General features: G+C 39.7%; 1 protein-coding gene across 1 annotated transcript in view; it reads right to left on the bottom strand.

Annotated features, from left to right (window-relative positions):
• Window positions 1-25656, bottom strand: part of DIAPH2 (diaphanous related formin 2) — a 980877-nt gene that overhangs the window by 414556 nt on the left and 540665 nt on the right. The window lies entirely within an intron of this gene.

The raw sequence follows: 25656 nt of genomic DNA, 5'->3' as shown, positions 1-25656 counted from the left end.
TTCAATGGAATGGGTCATATCTTTTATTAAGAAACCTTTTTTCTATTTGCATTTTTTGAACGAAAATCAGATGTGCACCAGCTTCAAAAATATATTCTCAACACAGAAATCTTTTAAATAACTATACAGTGGTATCTGGACTATTTTCTATATTTTTATCTTGAAAGTAGTTGTTGGTAAAGGCAATAGTGAACATTTTTCCTCTTTCTGTAAGAAACTTCCAGAACTAGCTCAAAACCTAAGCATTTCATGTTATTTCTTTCTTCGTATCTCCACCATTTCTCTATTAACATTTGATGACAAATTACTCATTATTAGTTTTGTAAATTTCAGACTACTAGAACAGTATGTTCTTTCAACAAATTTCTGTCAGCATTTGATTATATACTAATGCCTATAATCTTCTGTTATATCCTGTTTAGCTTAGAAACAGGTAAGAAGGCAGTAACATGGAACTGTATGAAAGAAGATAAAATACTGAAAATTCCCCTTTTTATTATTTTTTCTTCAAGCATATGCACTCCCATACATGTCTGTGTGTGCAGATTATTCTCTGCCTATGACTATGACTCCAATTCTGAGTCGCAGACCCAGTGATAAGCTACCAAGGTCTGCTCTCCTGAGCTACTGTCACTGTCACATTCCAGGTAACTGACAGTTTCCTAAGACACCAGTGCTATATTCTCTCATATGTTATATTCCATAGATTTTAATTACATGTAACCTAGTCCTGCCAGGATTGTGTTACTTTATTCTGAAATTTTATTTTCAAAAAAATGACATATCATTGTTTTATTTGCATTCATTGTTATCTGCCTGTAAGTTCATTATCCAGCTATAAGCTCTTCTGTTTATAAATGTACAATATCATTACCCCATGCATGCTGAGTCCTTTAAAAAAAAATAGCGTTATCAGCCTCCCTTCTTTGTCATTAACATGCAGAACATACGTCCATGCTATGAATTTGCAAAATGGCTTCCCAGGTGGCGCTAGTGGTAAAGAACCTGTCTACCAATGCAGGAGACATAAGAGACACAGGTTTGACCCCTGGGTCGGGAAGATCCTCTGGAGAAGGGCATGGCAACCCACTCTGGTAGTCTTGCCTGGAGAATCCCATGGACAGAGGAACCTGGTGGACTATAGTCCATGAGGTCACAAAGAGTTGGACACAACTGAAGCAACTTAGCACACTCACACACAGGCTGTTATGAGCTATCCTAGGGTTTGTATCAGCAACTTATATGCTTTCAATCATTTCCAATTTTGCCAATGAGACTAAATTCAGTTCAGTTCAGTTGCTCAGTTGTGTCTGACTCTTTGGGACCCCATGAATCACAGCATACCAGGCCTCCGTGTCCATCACCAACTCCCGGAGTTCACCCAAACTCATGTCCATCGAGTCGGTGATGCCATTCAGCCATCTCATCCTCTGTCGTTCCCTTCTCCTCCTGCCCCCAATCCCTCCCAGCATCAGGGTCTTTTCCAGTGAGTCAACTCTTCGCATGAGGTGGCCAAAGTACTGGAGTTTCAGCTTCAGCATCAGTCCTTCCAATGAACACCAGGATTGATCTCGTTTAGGATGGACGGGTTGGATCTCCTTGCAGTACAAGGGACTCTCAAGAGTCTTCTCCAACACCACAGTTCAAAAGCATCAATTCTTCAGCACTCAGCTTTCTTCAGAGTCCAACTCTCACATCCATACATGACTACCAGAAAAACCACAGCCTTGACTAAACGTACCTTTGCTGGCAAAGCAATGCCTCTGCTTTTCAATATACTATCTAGGTTGGTCATAGCTTTCTTTCCAAGAAGTGTCTTTTAATTTCATGGCTGCAATCACCATCTGCAGTGATTTTGGAACCCCCCAAAATAAACTCTGACACTGTTTCCACTGTTTCCCCATCTATTTCCCATGAAGTGATGGGACAAGATGCCATGATCTTCGTTTTCTGAATGTTGAGCTTTAAGCCCACTTTTTCACTCTCCTCTTTCACTTTCATCAAGAGGCTTTTTAGTTCCTCTTCACTTTCTGCCATAAGGGTGGTGTCATCTGCATATCTGAGGTTATTGATATTTCTCCTGGCAATCTTGATTCCAGCTTGTGTTTCTTCCAGCCCAGCATTTCTCATAATGTACTCTGCATGTAAGTTAAAAAAGCAGGGTGATAATATACAGCCTTGATGTACTCCTTTTCCTATTTGGAACCAGGCTGTTGCTCCATGTCCAGTTCTAACTGTTGCTTTCTGACCTGCATACAGGTTTCTCAAGAGGCAGGTCAGGTGGTCTGGTAGTCCCATCTCTTTCAGAATTTTCCACAGTTTATTGTTATCCACACAGTCAAAGGCTTTGGCGTAGTCAATAAAGCAGAAATAGATGTTTAATGGCAATATCTTATAACACACTCTATGCGATTTTGCTGTCCTAAGGTACATTTTAAAAGTCAAATAGAAATTTATCCTGACATCTGTAATTTCTAAACTGTTAAACAATATATCTCAGTGTTATGTGTGTTTCAACTACTTCTTAGAGTATATCATTTGCCTATTAATTTTGTTTATATCTTTTTTTGCATTAGAGACTTTACTCTGTAATATATATCCGGTAAACTGTACCTGTATTTTTTTCCCCTAAGCTTTCAGGCTTAGCAAGCCCATACTCCATCCAAATTTCAGAGAACGGTCATCTACAGCTTTCTTTCTTTCTTTTATTTTCTTATCTTACATGTTTTAAATTTAGATTGAAGAAATTTAGTTTATGATATGGTGTGAGGTTAGGAACTACACCCCCCCACCCAAATAGTTTATCAAATTATTACAGAACTATTGATTAAGTAATCCATCCTTGAGGAACACAGATAGAATCTTAGACATGATTTTGATGAATTTAAAATAAAAATGGACTTAAAAAAATGAATGCAGACTCTTTTACTTGCTAACATAATTAATATGCTTCTATATAGTGTCAAGCTACAAAATGGTTCATTTAATCAAGCTTATGGCTTTATACTTAATTCAAGTTTTAACTCTAGAACAATAGGATTTTATCTCTTCGCTCCCTTCACATCATGGTGTTTGAAGTAAGTTACCCCAGAAGTTGGAACTGCTAAAACAGATTTAACAATTTGAAAACATTTACAGGATATTATAATGAGAATGGGATGCTTGATTAAGAATGATATCATGCAGAGTCGGAAGGTGGGAGACATTTTAAGAATAATATGCAAAGAGAGACAATAGCATGGATCTGAGATATGGAACAAATGCGAGATTTGCAGTCATATGAGCTGAGATCTCAGTCCTGACTCTGCCATTTATTAGCTAGTTGCATAGCTTAGGTCACACAGATTAAATAACTGAGCTTAATTTTTGTCATTGAGTAAATGAGAATAACATCATTTATGTCCTCACAGCATGGCTGAGAAAAATGTCTGACAATGTAAAGAATGCACTGAAAACCAAAAAGAAATAAATGCATTTTACTATATAAAGTATCATGAATATAAATTATTATGATCATAACAAACTTATTTATAGGTCAGAATTAGAACCCATCGTATGTGGATTTAAATTTTCCACCTGGCTTCATATACTAATTCCAGCACAGAAAACAAACTGACTAGGCATTTTCTTGGGTCAGATAATAATTTATAAGAATGCTAAAATCCTGCTTGATAAAGAGGAAAATAAAATAAATGAATATAACATGTTATTAAATGTATCATATCAGTACCCATTCCATTGAACTTATCAGCATAAACTTCATTGGAAAATTAAATAGCTTTTCCAGCACCAGGAGGCAGCCAAGTAGAATGCAATCAAGGCCTTTCTTAAATGATACCAATGAGGAGACAGCTTAGTACTAGAGTAAGGACAATGAAAGGCCTTAAATCTTTGACAAATTCACCTTTAATTCACTTTGATAAAAAAAGAGGCAAGTCAATAATTTAAAGTACATGACACGCTATCAACTGCATAATGAAGATAACCGAATGCAGCATTGGCGTATTACAATATAGGAGACATGAATCTGGTAAAATTAGAAAAACAAAAGGGATAAAGTTAAGGTCTATTTATTAAAGAGAACAGGTAACCGATTGCTTGATCCAGAGCTCTGGGGTAGGAAAATGGATGCTTGGGTTTTAGTTTCAAGAGGGGACTACCTCACAGAGAATTAGCGGGGCTGGGGAGTCGGGGAAGGACTCCGTAGGACGAGGACCAAGAACTAGGACCTTCTGATTTCAAATAATGGAGTGGGGTGAGGACTGGCAGTGATCCATATTCTAAAGTCCAGCCCACCTAGCTCACTCAGCTCACCTTTGACTGTCACTCTTGCTAAGGAGCAACATGGGAGAGCATCCCCAGTGAGGCTCACCCTGATGTTGCTCATCTAAAGCTGCTCGCATGTATACTTTGAAAAGTTTCTAAAAGTTGAACAAGACCAACTTTAAACACTATTGGTAGTATTAAAGGTGCTTGGTTTTGACTTCCCATCATTCTCACAAAACAAAAGTAGGCCCACAGAAAACCTTGAAACCTTTTTCCAATCAGTACTAGCACAACATTCTAGAATCCACCATCTCCCTATTTTACCCTTGTGTGATCCATGCCACTATAAACTAAAAATCTGTGTCCCTCAAAATATGGGTGGTTTAGAGACCAGTCCATTAAACTAACACAAAGAACAGGCTACAAACACCATGAATGCACACAGTTTGGTTGAAAAACACAGCACATCACTGGCAGCTAAGCAAGTGACGAGAAACCCTGATTAAACTCAAAATCTGTTTTTTGCTACTTCTTTGTTATTTAAGATTGGTAAAGCCATTTTTCCACTGTGGATATGAAATAGGTATTCTCCAACAGTGCTGGGAGTTTGTGTCCTAAGCCAAAACACCCATGCACACAGCACTCAAGTAAACAAGCCAAGGAAAAGTGCTCAGAGTAGGCAGGCTTTACTGCCCATGTGGTGACAGTCTCCACCTCTGCTTTTATCCTAAGAACTCTGCCTTCATCATACCTGCCTAGTTAAGCACCTCTCAAGGGCCTTAATGTATAGCACCAGGCAACACACACTATCGCTAGCTTTAAAGGTTACTTTTTCTAAAAATAAATCCTACTCACTTTTTGCTTTCTTTTTCTTTTTGGCTAGGCAAAGGGCAGGATTTTTTACTTTGTTAGTTACTAACTTTTTTCTTCTTTGAGACTTTAGTTTTGTATTTGAGTCATTTGGGGTTGATAATTTTTAATAAACCCAATGATTTCCTTTGGGAATAGGTGGTTTTAAATACCATTTATAATTCACTAACCATATTCCTGAGATATATCTGGAGATGTAGTGTCTAGCCATTACTTAGCATTGAAGGAAGGAAAGGAGGAAAGGAGAGAGGGTGGGAGGGAGAAAGGAATCTTGAAAACAGAAGAGAATATTTGCAGAGGTCAATTTCCTTTGTGTCATTTCTCAGAGCCTTCTCTCTGGTTAATATGACCCATGGGACCATATCTTTCTTCTATTCTTCCAAATACTACTGTTGCTAGACCTCTAGTCAACCCTAGTTATTGATTATTCTGGGTTCACATATGGCTTTTCGTTAGTCAGCCTTTCTCCCGACTTTCTTTTTTCAACAGCCAGAATGCTGTTTCCATTCATCTCTTGAACTTGCTTATATATCTAAATTATTTGCTCAGCTTTTCTCTTTCTATATCTACCTAATTTTAAATAATTGCACACTCCCTTCCTTCTTTTTCTCCAGCTACAGTAGCTGTCTTGCCAACTCCTCTGGCTGTTGCTTACCTTTTTTCATTTCTTAGGTTTCCACTGGCACCCTGGCAGGCACATTCTCATAAATATCTATGGAATCCAAAGCAAGCAACACAGAAATTCAAAATTTAACAATTATTTTGCACCAGTCTACAGACAGAAGGTTTTCCATGCTGCATGATATGATATAAATGTGCTTCTATTACCATAAAAAAGTTTTAAAATTATTTTTTAAAGCATGCACATACAAATGTAATTAAAATGCTCTGTAGCATTATAAATTCAAAGTAATTTAGACAACAATCTCTGTTGCTTTTACTGAGAAACTAACATCTGTCTGTTATTGCAGTTATACAGAGTAAAGAACTCAATTAATTTCATTCCTGTGGTAGTTAAACTATGTACTCATTATTGAACAGTCTGAAGTTAAAATCAATTGAAACAGTAGAGCAAACGTCCACTAATTTTTCAACAAATTAGTTGCACTTCCCTTTCCTTCTCATCCCCAAAACTACTGGTTAAACAGGAAGAAGCAATAGTAAAGCCATTTTCTTACCATCACAGCCATTTATATTGGATAGAGGAGTCTACTGATTGTGCTTCCTCCATTTCCCATCATATTACGTTCCTATCCGCCTGTAACGTTCTCCTGAACCCATTCTGTGGAAAGACTCCAATAACTATGTCATCACCAAACCTGAAGACCTAACATCCTTTTACTTTTCAACTTTGGAGAAGTTGATAATGCTGTTTTACTCCCTAATGCTCTTACATAAATAAACAAACAAACAAAAAAATGCTTTCTCTCTTTGGGTCCTGAGATGTGGCATCAGTTTTATCTTTTCTCTTAACACTCTCTTGGCAAATTCTTTCCAACCCCCATTCTAAATGGAGGCATTATTCTCCAAGATTTTATCTATAAGCCCTTCCTTTTCTGCTCCAAACACTCTTCTTTGAATTCACCTATTATCTTTTTGACAAAAATTCCCAAGTATCTCTCCAGATAGAAACTTCTAACTGTATGCTTAAAATCACCCAGAGTATGCTAGCATCATTACAAATCCATCATAATTTTCATCCTGCTCTCTTCCTCTGGTAGATATCATTCCTAACTGCCTGGTTTCCCCAGAGTATCCCTTTTATTCAACTGTCCTGGCTCAAAGCTTTCACTTACTGTCAGATTCTTTTCCTCCCTTGTCCCATATGTTGTCAATTTCCCAATTCTACCGCAGGGCTGTTTCATTCCCACTGCTACAAACTAGCCAAGATACTTGGTCACATCTCATACAGATGATAATAATAATAGCTTCTTAACTGGTCTTTAATCCCTAGTCCTTCGTCATTTTCCAGGTTTCTGCCTGATTGAAAGGCAGTTTATGACCCTACTCTTTGGTATTCCAGGATGGTAATCTCCACTATATGAATCCCAAGGTCATCATGTTACTTACTACTATACAAGTTACTCATATTGAATTGATATGGGAAAAAGAAAAAAATAAAATAAAATGTAGGTAGAGTGGAAAGTCAGGATGAGGTCATTCCTGGTAAAAATCATTTAGCAATAAAACATCCCTTTCATTCTAGAAATAGGAATTGAGAAAGTGGGCCTCAGGTAGATAAGCAAGAGAACGTAGCTTTTCTTGGTCTATATTCCATGATCATAAAATCCAGGATGATTATCCCAAATGAGTATCAAATGACATTTAAAACATGGATGCAGACCAAACTGAGGGGTTGAAATAAAGCCTTTCATTTTCCATAGGTCTCCACGTGGAATGGGTCAGGCCTGGTGGGCCACATTAGCTAGAGGGGGATTCAAATTCTACAGTTTGCAAACCAGATTTTTTTTTAGATTTCTTATACTTTCCCTGCTTCTCCGTTAGCAAAAGTCTTGATTAAAATATCAAGGTTTCTTAGTTGTGTCAAAGAAAATGAAGCAGCCCCAAACCTGTCCCGTGTGGGTTTATCAAACAAAAAGCTTTTATGACCTTATAAAACGTGCTGGAAATCAAGGAGGAGCACGGATTACGCAAAACAACTGACGCCACATTACTGACAACTTTTCGAGAAAAAGCAATTGAACGGTAAAAAGAGAGAATATTTTTATTTCACAATGACTCTGGGCAAATCCTCTCCATACCATTGTGAGAAAGGCATATGAGTGGGATAACAGTACATTTGGATAGAGTTTCATTTGGTTGAAAAATTGAATTCAAAGTCTATTAATTATTAGATTGATGTCAATCCAGTAGGAGGTTTCTGATAGTTAGTTCCAGGCATTTCTTCTTGTTCCTGTCTTTTTCAGCATATCAGTGACACAGAAGATGTTTGAAGGTATACTTGTTAAATTTGCAAATGACACAACATCTGAAGAGATCTAATAAGATAGATGACAGAATCAGGATTCAAAGTTTTTGTAAAAGGTAGCAGTGCTGAACTGAAACTGAACAAAATTAAATTTAACAAGGATAAACTCAAATCTTACAGGTAGTTTTTTTTTTTTTTAAATCAATGGCATAGGTCCAGGATTTCGGATTATCTAACTTGATTGTGGTTTGTATTTTTTTTTTTTAAGAAACGAGGATTTTAGTTGTCCATAGAGTCAACATGTGCTCACTGCAAGATGCAATGACTATAAAAGGTAAAAGTCTTGGTCTGTCATTGATACTCTAAGATGGGAACCTATACTCAACAGATTTGATTTTTAAACCTATAATATGTAAGACATCATTCAGTTGTATTCTGCAAAGATAATGGCTCTATTTGGAGTGTTAGGTTAAATAATGTATGACATTGTAGGAGGAGTTTTGATAACTTATAATACATGAGAAGGGGAGTGACCAATATTCTGGAGAGGTCAATGATCAAGGGACAGTTGACGAAACTATATATACAGACTGTAGAAAGCACCTTGGGAAAAGAGAACACAATGGAAAAGAGCTGCAAATATTTGAACAGCTATCATGAGAAAGAGGTAAGTCTTAGATTCTGTATTGTCCCTAAGGGCAGAACTGAGTGAGAGCTTACAGGGAGACAGACCACAATTCAGTACAAAGAATATATTTTTAATGGAAAAGGAGCCTACACCTTATCTTTGACAAAGGAGGCAAGAATATTCAATGGAGTAAAGACAATCTCTTTAACAAGTGGTGCTGGGAAAACTGGTCAACCACTTGTAAAAGAATGAAACTAGATCACTTTCTAACACCACTCACAAAAATAAACTCAAAATGGATTAAAGATCTAAATGTAAGACCAGAAACTATAAAACTCCTAGAGGAGAACATAGGCAAAACACTCTCCGACATAAATCACAGCAGGATCCTCTATGATCTGCCTCCCAGAATTCTGGAAACAAAAGCAAAAATAAACAAATGGGATCTAATTAAAATTAAAAGCTTCTGCACAACAAAGGAAACTATAAGCAAGGTGAAAAGACAGCCTTCAGAATGGGAGAAAATAATAGCAAATGAAGCAACTGACAAACACCTAATCTCAAAAATATACAAGCAACTTATGCAGCTCAATTCCAGAAAAATAAATGACCCAATCAAAAAATGGGCCAAAGAACTAAATAGACATTTCTCCAAAGAAGACGTACAGATGGCTAACAAACACATGAAAAGATGCTCAACATCACTCATTATCAGAGAAATGCAAATCAAAACCACAATGAGGTACCACTTCACACCAGTCAGAATGGCTGCGATCCAAAAATCTGCAAGCAATAAATGCTGGAGAGGGTGTGGAGAAAAGGGAACCCTCTTACACTGTTGGTGGGAATGCAAACTAGTACAGCCACTATGGAGAACAGTGTGGAGACTCCTTAAAAAATTGCAAATAGAACTACCTTATGACCCAGCAATCCCACTGCTGGGCATACACACCGAGGAAACCAGAATTGAAAGAGACACATGTACCCCAATGTTCATCGCAGCACTGTTTATAATAGCCAGGACATGGAAACAACCTAGATGTCCATCAGCAGATGAATGGATAAGAAAGCTTTGGTACATGTACACAATGGAGTATTACTCAGCCATTAAAAAGAATTCATTTGAATCAGTTCTGATGAGATGGATGAAACTGGAGCCGATTATACAGAGTGAAGTAAGCCAGAAAGAAAAACACCAATACAGTATACTAACACATATAAATGGAATTTAGAAAGATGGCAATGATGACCCTGTATGCAAGACAGGAAAAAAGACACAGCTGTGTATAACGGACTTTTGGACTCAGAGGGAGAGGGAGAGGGTGGGATGATTTGGGAGAATGGCATTCTATCATGTATACTATCATGTAAGAATTGAATCGCCAGTCCATGTCTGACGCAGGATACAGCTTGCTTGGGGTTGGTGCATGGGGATGACCCACTGAGATGTTATGGGGAAGGAGGGGAGGGGGCTTCATGTTTGGGAACACATGTAAGAATTAAAGATTTTAAAATTAAAAAAAAAAAAAGAAAGTAAGGCATTCCAGTCATTAGACATTTCTCTCTCAGGTGCATTAAGAAAAGTACTGCTGTGCTGGAAAAAGAAAACAAAAGAGATGATCCTCTAAGGTCCCCTCAAACAAACCAGATTTCATTATTTTATGAAACAAGTGTTACCCCAAATCATATGAGAATCACAACTTCAAAGTTTTCTACCATTTTTCAATCTGCTACTCATTCAGAGTATTACAGTTTGGATGCTATGCAAGCAGAATTCCAGACTGCCCTAACATTACTAAGATAATGTTTCGAGTTCATTTGCCAATCATAATGATTGGTCTCACTGAGCTATAAATGCTCTAACCCAATCTTCCACGTTCCAGAGGAATATTTGTAAAATAGCTAGCTGGATTTTGAATTTCAGTTTGTGATTGTGGAGTAGAGATTTTCTCATGTGAAGCTAAACGAAAAAAACCTGCCTCATTAGACTATGAGCTAAATAGTTAAACTCTCAGCCTTTCTGCTTTGCAACCTTTCTCCTACTACTCTATGATATAAATTTATACATGTATTTATATATACATGGTATATGTACATCTGCATGCCTGTATGTGTATGTATAGACAATATGCATGGGTGCACATGTGTTCAACCCTTTGCAACCCTTTGGATTGTAGCCTGCCAGGCTCCTCTGTCCATGGGATTCTCCAGGCAAGAAAACTGGAGTGGGTTGCCATGCCCTCCTTTTGGGAATCTTCCCAACCCAGGGATCAAACCCAAGTTTCTTAGGTCTCCTGCATTGGCAGGCGGGTTCTTTCCAACTAGCACCACTGGGGAATGTATGTATGTCTAAAAAACATGACACTGTAATGACAGAAAAAAGGTGAAGGCAAATAAAAGTGACAGCAAAGCCATATGAGATTAAAACACTGTTTGCAACCAAGATGAGCTCCTAGAACGTTTTCCAGTGAAAAACTGGAGGAAAGCCCTTGTTTGCCAATGGTGGGGAAAGGACAAGAAGAGCAGAAAGGGAAAGAGGAAAGTAAAGCTCATGGTCCTGGTGGCAGATGACTCAATCAAGAAATTATAATTGCATTCCATAAAAGTAAAATTTGTCCCAATGTAATATTTTCTCACAATAATCATCTGATTATTTGGCCATAATTAGAAATATTGGTCCAATAAAAATCACAATGGGCAGTTTCACCTGGTATGGGGTTACAGTGCTACAGAGCAAAAGAAGCTAGTCAGAAGTGAACTGGCATCATCAAATTACATTTTCCTGCTCATTAGTGTTTGAAGATTAGAGCATTCAGTTTCATCATCAAAGAACCCACAAAATACAAATACTGTCCATTTTCTTTCTCATTTTTTTGTGGTTCATGCAGCACATATTTGTGTTAATGAGTACATGACTTTTTAAATGGTAGCTGTAAAACAAAATAGCACTATTTGCATTTCAGAGTAATCCGTAATATCCAGCTTGAATTTTGTCCAGGACTAAAATGGTGCTAAAGAGAATCTGTCTCATGCTGATCAGTTCAAAATCTGAAATTGTAGCTTTAAAAATCTGCTGCAAAATGATAAAAATGCTTCTTGCATGTAACATTAAAATCTGTAATAGACCCAGTTTAATGCTATGAAAGCAAAAATAAGCAACGTTCACCTTTTGAAAAGACTGCAGTCTACAGAAATTTGACTTTACTCCATTATCACCCAGGACCTTCTTAACTCCTTCATCTGATCTCTGTCCTTTCCACTGTCCTGAAACTGTCCTGGCAGCATCTGAAATCTGACCAAGGTCAACAAATTCAACAACTTTTTCATTCTCAACCCATCGATTTTCTCTTTATAATTTTAGATTGTCGATTAATCCCTGCTTCCTGAAATTTTCTCCAACAAAGACTTTCTAAACACTGCTTTCACATGATTCCCCCATCCAGCTGCTCGAACTTTTCCTTCTCTCTGTGTGTGTATTAAGTGGCTTCAGTCGTGTCTGACTCTTTGCGACCCTATGGACTGTAGCGTGCCCATGGGGCTCCACTGTCTATGAGATTGTCCAGGTAAGAATGCTGAAGTGATTTGCCATGCCCTCCTCCAGGGGATCTTCCTGACACAGGGATCGCACCTGTGTCTCTTACGTCTCCTGCATTGACAGGCAGGTTCTTTACCGCTAGCAACACTTCTGGCAACTCTCATTTCCATATTCAAATGAGATAGCCACCAAAGTTCTGTGGTGAGCCTTCTTCTTTTCTCTTCCCTAGGGACCTTTTTAAATTTCATACTTATAATGATTTATTTTGTAGGGATACCTGAAAAAAAGATATATATATATATAATACTCTGGCAAATGTTACAGCAGGCAGTTAGTTAGGTGTGAGCAGAGAAATGGGGCCAAGGGCCAAGTGGCAAGAAATCCTCATCTTGTAAACACTGGGGGTCCATCGGCAGTCAGAAGAAAGAAGGGACCTTCAGACTGACAGGAAACTACAGGTCTTGGATGATCAGTTTCCCAGAGCAGGCAAATAAAAGTGGGGAAAAGTGGGAATCTCCTGCTTCCTAATGTAACCTTTTGCTCACCGTGCTTTCATTATGATAAAAAGAGCCTCACAGAAAAGAAGTACTCATCATACACCGATGCCATGACAGTTCTGATCTAAGCAAAATGAGGAAAAAAAAACCCTCCTCCCCTCGGGAAAATGGAGCTGGGACGAAAAGCCGGCCTAGGGCCCCCAAACTCCTCCTCTACCCCTTCGTTTCTATGCTCTTCATAACCTGCTTGCAAAAGAGGCCCAGAGCAGCAGTCCCTCACCTGTCTGCCAGCTCTCTGAAAGCACCTGTGCGTGTGTGTGTGTGTGTGTGTGTGTGTGTGTGTGTGCATGTGAGCATGCACAGGCGCTGTGATCAGTCAGGCATCATTCTCTTTTGTGATCCCACAGACTATAGCTTGCCAGGCTCCTCATTCATGGGACTTTCCAGGCAAGAATACTGAAGCAGGTTGCCATTTCCTACTCCAGAAGATCTTCTCGACCTGGGGGCCAAACCCACATCTCTTGCATCTCCTGAACTGGTAGGGACATTCTTTACCACTGTGCCACCTGAGAACCCACTGAAAGGTTGAAAGTGAAAGTGTTAGTCACTCAGTCTTGTCCAAGTCTCTGCAACCCCATGGACTACTGTAGTCCATCAGGCAAATCTGTCCATGGAATTCTCCAGGCAAGAATACTGGAGTGGGTAGTCTTCCCTTCTCCAGGGGATCTTCCCCACCCAGGAATTGAACCTGGGTCTCCTGCATTGCAGGCGGTTTATTTACCTACTGAGCCATCAGGGAACTTAACAAAAAGGATGTGATAAGTTCACATGTGGTAAGATCCTTTAAGAATCAAGTCCAACATTTGGGTGATGTTTGTCTGTCAGCTTGACTTTGAGAATATAAAGGCTGCATTTGGGACAATGAATGCAGTGTTGGAGAGGCATGGTACATTGTTAGTCTTTTGCAGGAAACTTTCAGAGGCAGAGGAAATCTACCGGTGTGCTCCCAATTTAACCATCCTCGGCAAATGTATTGGATTCAAATGCCCTGTGTTCCATTTCAGTTGAGCCCTAGTGCTTAATTTCTTCCTGCTCACTGAGAGTGTATCCTTGCTTAAATAAACTTTTACCTCACTTTCTCAACCTCTGCACGTTTTTTCACAATGAAGAAAGAACCTTAAATTCACTGCAACACATATACCATATGTACATCTCCTTATTAGGCAACTCTAGCTATATACTCAATCTATACTTCAACTCAGAGAAGCTCAGAAACCATTTCTCCCCAGATAGAATCCTTCCTTTGAATTTATAACTTTTTCACTTACAAAAAAATTGGCATCCTTATTCAGCAAATTATTCAGGGTCACGATTGCCTTTGCATTTTTCCTGTTCACATAAAAAAAATCAAGAACCATTGAGTTATTCTTGCAAATGTAGGCAGCATTAATTCCCGCTTTGAGTTCTTCTTGCTTGCGCGATTGCAAAATTCTAATAAGTAGTTCATCCTTCTTCAGTTTTCCCTCCTCCATTTTATTCATATCTGTCAGATCAATCTTCTCAAAACCACCTCTGTTAACATTCCTCTGCTACTTAAAATTCTTCAAGGGTTCCCATACTGCCTTATGAATAAAATCTAAATTCCTTAAAAATGGCATTCAAGGCTGTTATTGATAGGGTTTCAAACTTCCTCTTCAGCAGAACTGTCTCAATACGACAAACATATCTTACACTTCTCCAGTACTCACTGTTTCTCAGATTTACTCTATACTTCCTTCACCTTTTATCTTGGTATAATTTTCTTCCTTTTTTGTCCTTAAAAAAATTTGGCTAAGCTGCCTTGCATGTGGGATCTTAGTTCTCTGAAAGAAAGAAAGTGAAAGTGAAAGTCACTCTGTGGTGTCCGACTCTTTGCAACCCCATGGACTGTATGGAATTCTACAGGCCGGAATACTGGAATGGGCAGCCATTCCTTTCTCCAGGGGATCTTCCCAACCCAGGGATTGAACCCAGGTCTTCCACATTGCAGGCAGATTCTTAACTGTGCTGCAAGGGAAGACCAAGAATACTGGAGTGGGTAGCCTATCCCTGCTCCAGCAGATCTTCCCAACCCAGGAATCAACCTGGGGTCTCCTGCATTTCAGGCAGATTCTTTACCAACTGAGCAATCAGGGAAGGCTCATATTGTTCTCTGACGGGGGATCAAACCTGTGACCCTGCATTGGAAGTGCAGAGTCTTAAGTACCATACCACTAGGAAAATCCCCATAATTTATTCTTTCTACCTTGAATTCCAGGCTCTTCTCTTCCCTATAACTTGTCTACCTCCCACAGGCTATACCAAGCTCTCAAACTACAGGAATCCCAACAAGGAATTCCACCACTTCTGTGAAGCCTTCCCTGGCACCTAGCCAGAGGTTGCTTCTACCTTCTGTAAACTCCCAGGGTATTTTGTATCACATTTTAGGGTCCATTCTTACTGTTAAGGGTACTGAGAAATGACAGCAAATAGTGAGAGGCAAAGTAAGAGGTTAATGGATGACTCATGGCCTTAAAAGAGAATAAAATTTTCACAGTTCTACAGATTACTACTTACTAACATACCATGATCTTTTTATAAAAGCAAAATATATGGCACATCATTGGTAGCAATCTGTGCAGTACGTAAAATGACCAGATAGTTCAGTTCAGTGGTTCAGTCGTGTCTGTCTCTTTGCGACCCCATGGCCTGCAGCATGCCAGGCTTCCCTGTCCATCACCAATTCTGGGAGTTTACTCAAGCTTACTCAAACTCATGTCCATTGAGTCACTGATGCCATCCAACCATCTCATCCTCTGTCGTCCCCTTCTCCTCCTGCCTTCAACCTTTCCCAGCATCAGGGTCTTTTTTAGTGAGCCAATTAGCTGCTTACTTACAAATCCTTTTACCTTGTAAAAGACTAACATTGTCACATGAATTAAAACTAGGATTGGGATGAGGATAGGGCAACGAAGGCCTTTGCTAAAAGGACAAACTCAAAGTCTCGGATCACCACAAAATAAGTCTCGCGTTCAATCAACACACATTTGACACACAGACACAGGCAAACCTCACCTCTACCACCAACACCATTTCACTAGGTGTTTGGTAGAGACTGGGCTAATTTAAAGCACAGAGCAGTAAAATACATACAGAGAAATATCATCCTGTCAAAGGGTTGTTAAATTATTGTCCTGAAAAGCTATGGATATATTAGTCTTTACAAATTAATAATAATAACCACCAATACCAAAACAATCACATTTCTTTTCCATGTATTAAAACATAATAATACCATCATATATTCTCTGTGCACCATTCTCAGAGAAAGCCCTAAACATATCCAACCTTTAACTTAAATTTGGTTGATAACTCTGCAGCACAGAGAAAAACCACTTTATGTGTAGAAACCTGGAACACAGAATGTTTATGTCATTGATCAAGGTAAGAAAAGCATCAGGGTTTTCTTGTTCCCAATCTAGGGCTTTATTCAGTAGACTAGGAAGAACAGCCAATTATCAGGGTAATGTGTGTATAAGTTCTTTTTATTTTTTTTCTTTTAAGTAGACATTTCAGAGGTTTAATAAAAGTGATGCAGAAAAAAGAAACCAACAGAAGATTCCAAAGGAAATGATTGATAGTTTTTTCTTTTTTGGCAAAGTAGTGTTTCTGCTTTTATTTATTTATTTTATTTTAATTGGAGGTTAATAACTTTCCAATATTGCGGTGGTTTTTGCCATACATTCACATGAATCAGCCATGGGTGTACATGTGTTCCCCATCCTGACCCTCCCTCCCAACTCCCTCCCCATCCCATCTCTTTGGGTCATCCCAGTGCACCCAGCCCTAAGCATCCTGTATCCTGCATCAAACCTGGACTGGCAATTTGTTTCACATATGATATTATACATGTTTCAATGCCATTCTCCCAAATCATCCTACCCTCGCCCTCTCCCTCAGAGTCCAAAAGTCTGTTCTTTATATCTGTGTCTCTTTTTCTGTCTCGCATACAGGGTCATTGTTACCATCTTTCTAAATTCCATATATAAGCATTAGTATACTGTATTGGTGGTTTTCTTTCTGGCTTACTTCACTCTGTATAATAGGCTCCATTTCATCCACCTCATTAGAAATGATTCAAATGCATTTTTTAAATAGCTGAGTAATATTCCATTGTGGATATGTACCATAGCTTTCTTATCCATTTGTCTGCCAATGGACATCTAGGTTGGTTCCATATCCTGCCTATTGTAAACAGTGCTGCGATGAACACTGGGGTACCTGTGTCTCTTTCAATTCTGGTTTCCGCTGTATGTATACCCAGCAGTGGCATTGCTGGGTCATATGGGAGTTCTATTTCCAGTTTTTTAAGGAATCTCCTCACTGTTCTCCATAGTGGCTATACTAGTTTGCATTCTCACCAACAGTGTAAGAGGGTTCCCTTTTCTCCAGTCCTTTCAGCATTTATTGTTTGTAGAGTTTTTGATGGGAGAAGGCAATGACACCCCATTCCGGTACTCTTGCCTGGAAAATCCCATGGATGGAGGAGCCTGGTAGGCTGCAGTCCATGGGGTCACTAACAGTCAGACACGACTGAGCAACTTTACTTTCAGTTTTCACTTTCATGCATTGGAGAAGGAAATGGCAGCCCACTCCAGTGTTCTTGCCTGGAGAATCCCAGGGACGGGGGAGCCTGGTGGGCTGCTGTCTATGGAGTCGCACATAGTCGGACACAACTGAAGCGACTTAGCAGTAGCAGCAGCAGCAGCAGCAGACTTTTGGATAGCAGCCATTCTGACCAGTGTGAGATGGCACCTCATTGTGGTTTTGATTTGCATTTCTCTGATAATGAGTGATGTCAAGCATCTTTTCTTGTGTGTGTTAGCCATCTGTATGTCTTTTGAGAAATGTCTGTTTAGTTCTTTGGCCCATTTTTTGATTGGGTGGCTTATTTTTCTGGAATTGAGCTGCAGGAGTTGCTTGTATAGTTTTACCGTTTCTGAAATGCAGTAATGAAGGAGAAAGGAAAATTTTATAGAGTAGAAGGATAAAAGAAAAGGAGGAAAACAGGAAACAGAAATGGGGCAAAACTGAAGACTTTCGTTCAGTGTTCTATTCTGAGCATGAATTCTGAAGTCAAGCAAATCAGTAAGTTTGGTGAGGAACCTGAAGCCAGCAAAGTTAAAGATATTCAAACATACAAAGTCAAGCCAGTTCGGAGGGAATATTACCAAGTGAACAGAACACTGGAATGCCATGAGGCCTAGGTTCCAATCCTACCCAAGCCACTTAATCGCTATGTGATACTGACAAGGTATTGAAACTCTAAGGCCTCAGGTTTCTCATTTGTAAAATAAGATTGTACAGAACATCTGAAGCCTGTTCCAGAACTAACAGCATAAGACACAGTATTTCAAAAGACAGTATCACACCCAGCTTTGCAAACTTTTCAAAGCCTATAAAGGTAGCTAGATTTGGCACTGCTCTTAATATCAAGGAACTGATGGAATCCAGAATCTAAATTCTAGATCATGAATCTGGTCCTATCACTTCATGGCAAACAGATGGGGAAAATGTGGAAACAGTGTCAGATTTCATTTTCTTGGGTTCTAAAATCAATACGGATAGAGCCTGCAGCCACAAAATTAGTAGATGCTTGTTCCTTGGAAGAATAGCTATGTCAAACCTAGACAATGTTTTAAAAAGCTGAGATATCACTTTGCTGACAAAGGTCCAAAAAAAGTCAAAACTATGGTTTTCTGGTAGTCATGTATGGATGTGAGACCTGGACCATAAACAAGGCTGATCACTGAAGAACTGATACTTTTGAACTGTGGTATTGGAGAAGATTCTTGAGAGTTCCGTGGACTGTAAGCAGATCAAACCAGTTTATTTCCTAAGAAAATCAGCCCTGAATACTCATTGGAAGGTCTGATGTTGAAGTTGAAGCTCCAGTACTTTGGCCACCTGATGCGAAGAACTGACTCATTGGAAAAGACCCTGATGCTGAGAAAGATTGAAAGTGGGAGGAGAAGGGGACGACAGAGGATGAGATGATTGGATGCATCACCGACTCAATGGACATGAGTTTGAGCAAGCTCTGGGAGTTTTTGATGGACCCAGAAGCCTGGCGTGCTGCAGTCCATGGGGTCACAGACAGTCAGACATGACTTGGGAACTGAACAACAACAACAGAATCTAAATTCACTTGTATTCAACCAACCAAATTTAACACAATAATCATGACAAAGACATTCTAGAGTATAATGTATGTAAGATAAAGGAGGGTGGAAGAGAAAGACTGAAGACAAAGGAGGAGAAAGAATGAGAGAGAACTCTGAGAAAAGGAATGTTTTTTAAAAAAACAATAAAGAAGTTATCAAGGGTGCGTGTTACCTGAAACTAAGGCACTTGACCGCCATTCTTAAGAACCATGGGTTCTGAGTAAGAAAAGACCTTCTTTGTTGATGTTGAATGGTAGAAATAGCTAGAGAAAGAACCTCTTTTGTTTAGGGTCACTTTCTAACCCATATCTTCACAATTGTACCCTGTCACTCCCTCAGTATTGGGACACAAAAAATTAATAAAGTCACATAACAATATACTGAAACTTGGAAGCACTCCATTTGGTGACATCTTCTGAAAACATCTGTGAAAGATAATGCCACCAATTGTTCTATAAAGTAGACGAATGAGTCACAAATAAATACCAAAGAAGATAAGTTGTCAGTTAATTTGTACAGTCATCATATACCTGGAAAATACCTGAATTTTCAAACATCGTTTGTCTGTAAAAATGTTTTTGTTAAGCTGCCACTAATCTTTGTAGTCTTGCCAAATGCTTAAAATGAATTTATCAGAGCAAACAGCATCTGCCTAAATGAATCATAGGCAGTTATCAACTATTTTGGTGAAAATCAACTGTAGAAATGACCAAAGTTGGGGAAAAGTTCAAAAAGGCAGTGATTCTAACTCAACCAGTAATTTCATACAAATAATCACCACGCAGGCCGACGTCAGTGTTACAAATAATACTGTTTGCCATTCAGGCCCCAGCATATAGCTGTTCTGACTGCCAGCAGAGTGAAGAAGGCAGTCAAGGCATTTCACTAACAGAGAATGAAATAATGCAGTCCCTTTGAAAAAAATTCAGTTATTTGTGAATTTCTTAAAAGTAGGGCTCAGAAGAGCTTTGTATATATATTTGTCCCCTTTGGTTTTCACTGGTCAAATAACACTTTATATTTTGCTATAATGCCAATCAGTATAGAGCTATGGCACCACCTATTGTGACATCACTTAAATGCCGATAGCAAATGACAGCCTATTAAATAGTGGAAGAACAAGATTTTTTTGTTCAAGGAAATGTGAATGATTCTTTTCTCCAATAGTGCCTACTGAGACCATAATGATATAAAAGGTGGCAGTGAATTGGAAGTCTTAAACTTGTTAGAACTTCTTTTTAATCAAACGGAAATATATTCATAATGCAATGTGTGCACATGACTATCTTGAGTAGCAGTAGGATTGTGGGTATTAGCAACATTCTTTCATCCAAGTGGCCAAAATCTGGGATAATGGGTTACCAGAATCTGGTTAGATATGCCCTTCAGAATATTCAAAAGAAATTGTTTTCTTCGCGCTCTCCTTCCTTTCCTCCTTTTCAGAAATGCATGCTAGTATAATAGCGTATTCTGACTGATGGAGTCCCCACTAAGTCACTAGGAAGGAATGTCACTCAGTCGTGTCTGACTCTTTGCGACCCCATGGACTGTAGCCTACCAGGCTCCTCTGTCCATGGGATTTTTCTAGGCAACAGTACTGGAGTGGGTTGTCATTTCCTTCTCCAGCGGATCTTCCTGACCCAGGGATCGAACCTGGGTCTCCCACATTGTAGACAGACGCTTTACCGTCTGAGCCACCAGGGAAGTCCTCTAAGTCACTAGTCTCTAAAGAAAGCCAGGGAAGGGGGAAGCGGGAGCCGGGGGCGCAGTGAGGGAGAAACAGCTCTATAATGTTGCCTGTTCATGTCAGCTCAAACTGGTTCAGGTTCTTCATCTTAAAAAATGCTTTAAGAGGTTGTTCTAATTTGGAACGTAGAAGGCAGGATCAGTCAAAAATAATTAAAACAACACTGAAATCAATTATGTGTAGTTTATGTGCATTTTAAACAGATACCTACACTTTGAAGCTTAACTCCAGGAATTGGGTTCCTAAAGATTCCCACTTTGGGTTAATTTATTATTTAAAATTTTATTATTGTCTACGAAAACAGCAAGAGGAGAGTGAAAAAGTTGGCTAAAAGCTCAACATTCAGAAAACTAAGATCATCGCATCTGGTCCCATCACTTCATGGGAAATAGATGGGGAAACAGTGGAAACAGTGTCAGACTTTACTTTTTTGAGCTCCAAAATCACTGCAGATGGTGATTGCAGCCATGAAATTAAAAGACGCTTACTCCTTGGAAGAAAAGTTATGACCAACCTAGATAGCATATTCAAAAGCAGAAACATTGCTTTGCCAACAAAGGTCCATCTAGTCAAGGCTATGGTTTTTCCAGTAGTCATGTATGGATGTGAGAGTTGGACTGTGAAGAAGGCTGAGCGCTGAAGAATTGATGCTTTCGAACTGTGGTGTTGGAGAAGACTCTTGAGAGTCCCTTGGACTGCAAGGAGATCCAACCAGTCCATTCTAAAGGAGATCATTCCTGAGTGTTCTTTGGAAGGAATGATGCTAAAGCTGAAACTCCAGTACTTTGGCCACCTCATGCAAAGAGTTGACTCATTGGAAAAGACTCTGATGCTGGGAGGGGTTGGGGGCAGGAAGAAAAGGGGACAACAGAGGATGAGATGGCTGGATGGCATCACCGACTCAATGGACATGGGTAAGGGTGAACTTCAGGAGTTGGTGATGGACAGAGAGGCCTGGCGTACTACAATTCACTGGGTGGCAAAGAGTCGGACACGACTGAGTGACTGAACTGAACTGAATAAATGCTTAATATATGCTGCTGCTGCTAAGTCGTTTCAGTTGTGTCCGACTCTGTGTGACCCCATAGACAGCAGCCCACCAGGCTCCCCTGTCCCTGGGATTCTCCAGGTAAGAACACTGGAGTGGGTTGCCATTTCCTTCTCCAATGCATGAAAGTGAAAAATGAAAGTGAAGTCACTCAGTCGTGTCCGACTCACTTAGCATTTGCAAATACTTAATCCACAACTCTTATGGTTGTCAAAAAGGTACATAAATATAAATCTAAAATGATAGAGATTTTCATAGGGAAAACACATACTTGTGGATTATCTACTGTATACATCATGCATTCTAATAGTGTATCAGAGCAACTCAAGATCTCACACAGTTACAACTGTGTTCTGGCATGAGGTCGTCTCTTGTGATACAGAAATAAAGCTAAATGGAGGAGACTATCCTTTTAGTTGTGGTATTCAGGGAGGCCTACTTGGAGGAGATGGCAATTTACCTGAACCTAAAATGATGGATGGACAGAAGAGCCTGGTAGGCTACAGTCCATGGGGTCGCAAAGAGTCGGACATGACTGAGCGACTTCACTTCACTTCACTTCAAAATGATGGATGAGATTTAGATTTTCAAAGAAATCTAGATAGAGAATATCATACAAACAAAAGGAAAAAAAGTGCAATTGTGAACAGTGAATAGAAGGTAATTCAGTTCACCTGGAGTACACAGTCTGGAGTGAGAATTTTTAGGAGACATTCTAAACTAGAGGACTGCATCTTCAAACCACAATGGATTTTGATTGTTAAAGAGCAGTATGGTAAGTTCTATGCATATGTAATAAAAAGAAAAAAGTCCCCATCAGGTATATCTGTTAAACTCTTTGTTTGAACTCTCTTCTCATCATCTAAAATAATAATTTTAAAAAAGCTTTATATTTACTGTGACTTTTCAGACAATGCATTCTTACTGGGAAATATAGGCTATATAAAAAGGAAAAGAAAATTTTCTCTTACTAATGCTTTAGTAAAAACAAAGTTTGAAAAAGAAGGTGAGAGATGCAGATGTTTCTGTGAGCAGTAATAATACCCAAGTTATTTGGCATTTTGAAAATCTAACCTGAGAAACTACTCCTGACTGTCAACTGAGTTCCTAAGTAAAACGGACATCAGGTAAAACATCATCTCCACAGTCCCTTTTGCTGGAAATCACAACAGAAGCTTCAGAAAATAATTTTTTTTGAACTTTTATTTTATATTGGAGTATAGCCAGTTACTATAGCTTCAGTTCAGTTCAGTCACTGAGTCGTGTCTGACTCTTTGCAACCCAATGGACTGGAGCACGCCAGGCCTCCCTGTCCATCACCAACTTCCAGAGTTTACTCAAACTCATGTCCATTGAGTTGGTGATGCTATCCAACCATCTCATCCTCTGTCATCTGCTTCAGATGCACAATAAAGGGCTTTAGCCATATGTATACATGTATCCATTCTCCTTCAAACTCCCCTCCTACCCAGGCTGCCACATAACACTGAACAGACTTCCCTGTGCTATACAGCAGGTCTTTGTTAGTTATCCATTTTAAATATAGCAGTGTGTATACGTCACATTCCTCAAGATAGTAAACAAACTACAAATCTATAGAGATCAAGTATCTCAGGGCGAAGGAAAAAAAGTAATCTTTGTATTCAGAAATTTGACTGCTCTCCAAATGAATTTAAAAATATTTTTAAATTCTAGAAATCTATTTTAAACCATGTATTCCATAAGCCATCAGTATAACAGGAACAAAAGTTCCTCACCTATAACACAAGCATATATATATCTATGTATACATATCTAAATGGGTCTGGGCTGGATTTAATCTGGGATTGGACTTTAGAATGCATGTGCAGAGTTGCTCAGTTTGCGAACCCATGCACTGTTATCTGCCAGGCTTCTCTGTCCAAGGGGTTTTCCTGGCAAGAATACTGGAATGGATTGACGTTTCTTCCTCCAGGGGATCTTCCTGATCCAGGGATCAAACCCAAGTCTCCTGCATCTCCTGACCGGCAGGCAGATTCGTCCCATCTGGGAAGCCCTCTAGACTGCATATAAAGTTTATATTTTCACCTATAAGATATATGGTATAATAAAAGTTGTGTGACCTATAATTCAGTGAAAGCTAATTTCTGATTTAAAAATTGCGATAAATACAAACAACAGCTTTGGATTCCATCCACATCTCTTCTATGGATGGGACCACTTCCTGTCCTCTTCTTGCCTACAGTTGCTTGACACATCTCCTATCCCCAGAAACCTTTCCAACTGTTTCTATGGCAGCAAGTCTTCTTATGTTCTCTCTCTGTATGACATGGTTTCCAAACTTACCAGCATCAGAGTATTTCACTTTTGGACCTGTCCCAGTGAACTAATTGTTGAAACTGTTAATAATATGTCAGTGAAATTCAGAGAACAAGATGGCAGAGGAGTAGGTGGACGTGGAGTACATCTCTCTCCATGGATACATCAGGAATACACCTTGAGACACAGAAGTGCTTGCAGAACACCAACTGAGAGTGAAGGAGGAAACAGAACAGGCTCTATCTTGAAAGCAGGACTCCATCTTGGGCCGGACTATGGACTTTGAGCTATGTGCCCAGTATCTATGGAAACGACATACCAACTGGAAAACCAGGCCCCTGGAAGGAAGAGCCCCGCGGCTCTTCATTGCCTAAAAGAATACCCTAATTATCTGTGTAACTGAATAGAATGCATTCTATTATGCTCACTGGGGTATCACCACAGGCCTATTGATAATTGTCCACTGTTAGGGGTCGCAAAGAGTCGGACACGACTGAGCCACTGAACTGAACTGAACAGAACTGAACTGAATGTAGGCTTAAGGCATATGAATCACGGGTTAAGTTTGATTGTGTCTTTCTTTTTCCTTTGTTCAGACTAGTTTCAGGGAACCTTATACACTTAAGATATATAAGGTTTTCACAAAAACTGGTCAGGGTCCTTGGCTAAGAGGAGACTCTGCCTTGGGCCCTCCTTGTAATAAACTGCACTCCACTCTCTGCATTGTCCTTCTGAGTGAGTTTGTTTCCCGGAATGCGTGACTACAACAAGAGCAGACAGGCGTACCTGATCACTGGAAAAGAATATATAGAACCATGCAAAACTCGGTAGGACGAAGGAACTAGGAGGAAAAACAGGAGTGTTAGCAGGACCGGACCTGCCCTTGGCGGATGGGAGAATTGAAGCACGGCTCCGATCCCCACATCAGGGCAGTTGCCTGAGTCAGAGGAGAAACACTTAAGGCTGAGAGTGAAACCACTGATCAGTGGCAGCCTAAATGGAATAAGAATCAGACAGTCCTTGCCTCAGCCATACATACCTGGATAGGAACATTGGTCCCCTGGAAGGTGCAACAGCTGGGAGCTGGAGTTTAGGGACTGTGGAGCAATCCCAGGACAAGGGCTGATGTTGACAACAGAGAGACCGATTGAGGGGATGTGAGGGAGGAGATTGTAGTGGGAAATACCTGTGGAGGAAAGCCAGGCAACCATGGAAGCAAGGTGATACTGCTGAGTCACACATAAGGGGTGGAGCCATCACCATAGCCTCTCTCTCCCTAAGCACCAGCATCAACAGCTGAACAATAGAGAGGCTGGCCCATCAAACGCCTGACTAACTGAACTACAGAGTAGGACCCCACCCAGGGTGCCCCTTTAAGTGCCTGGCACACCGAAAAACAGAGAAGGACTCCAAGCAAGGGAACCCCCTAAGTGCCTGAATGGGTGGAGCAACAGAGAAAGACTGGCCAAAGAGGCCTTCTGATCGCCAGCTACAAGAAGCTTGAAAACAGACTCTGATAAAGCGATAACTACTGCGGGGGAGCCAGTCCATATTCCTGTACATTTGGTGCTGCCAGGGTCCCTGCAAGCCAAGCAG

Source organism: Capricornis sumatraensis, chromosome X (genome assembly GCF_032405125.1).
Source record: "Capricornis sumatraensis isolate serow.1 chromosome X, serow.2, whole genome shotgun sequence".
Classification (NCBI taxonomy): Eukaryota; Metazoa; Chordata; class Mammalia; order Artiodactyla; family Bovidae; genus Capricornis; species Capricornis sumatraensis.
The sequence above is the reverse complement of the archived record's forward strand: the minus strand, read 5'-3'. Positions and strand labels throughout refer to the sequence as shown.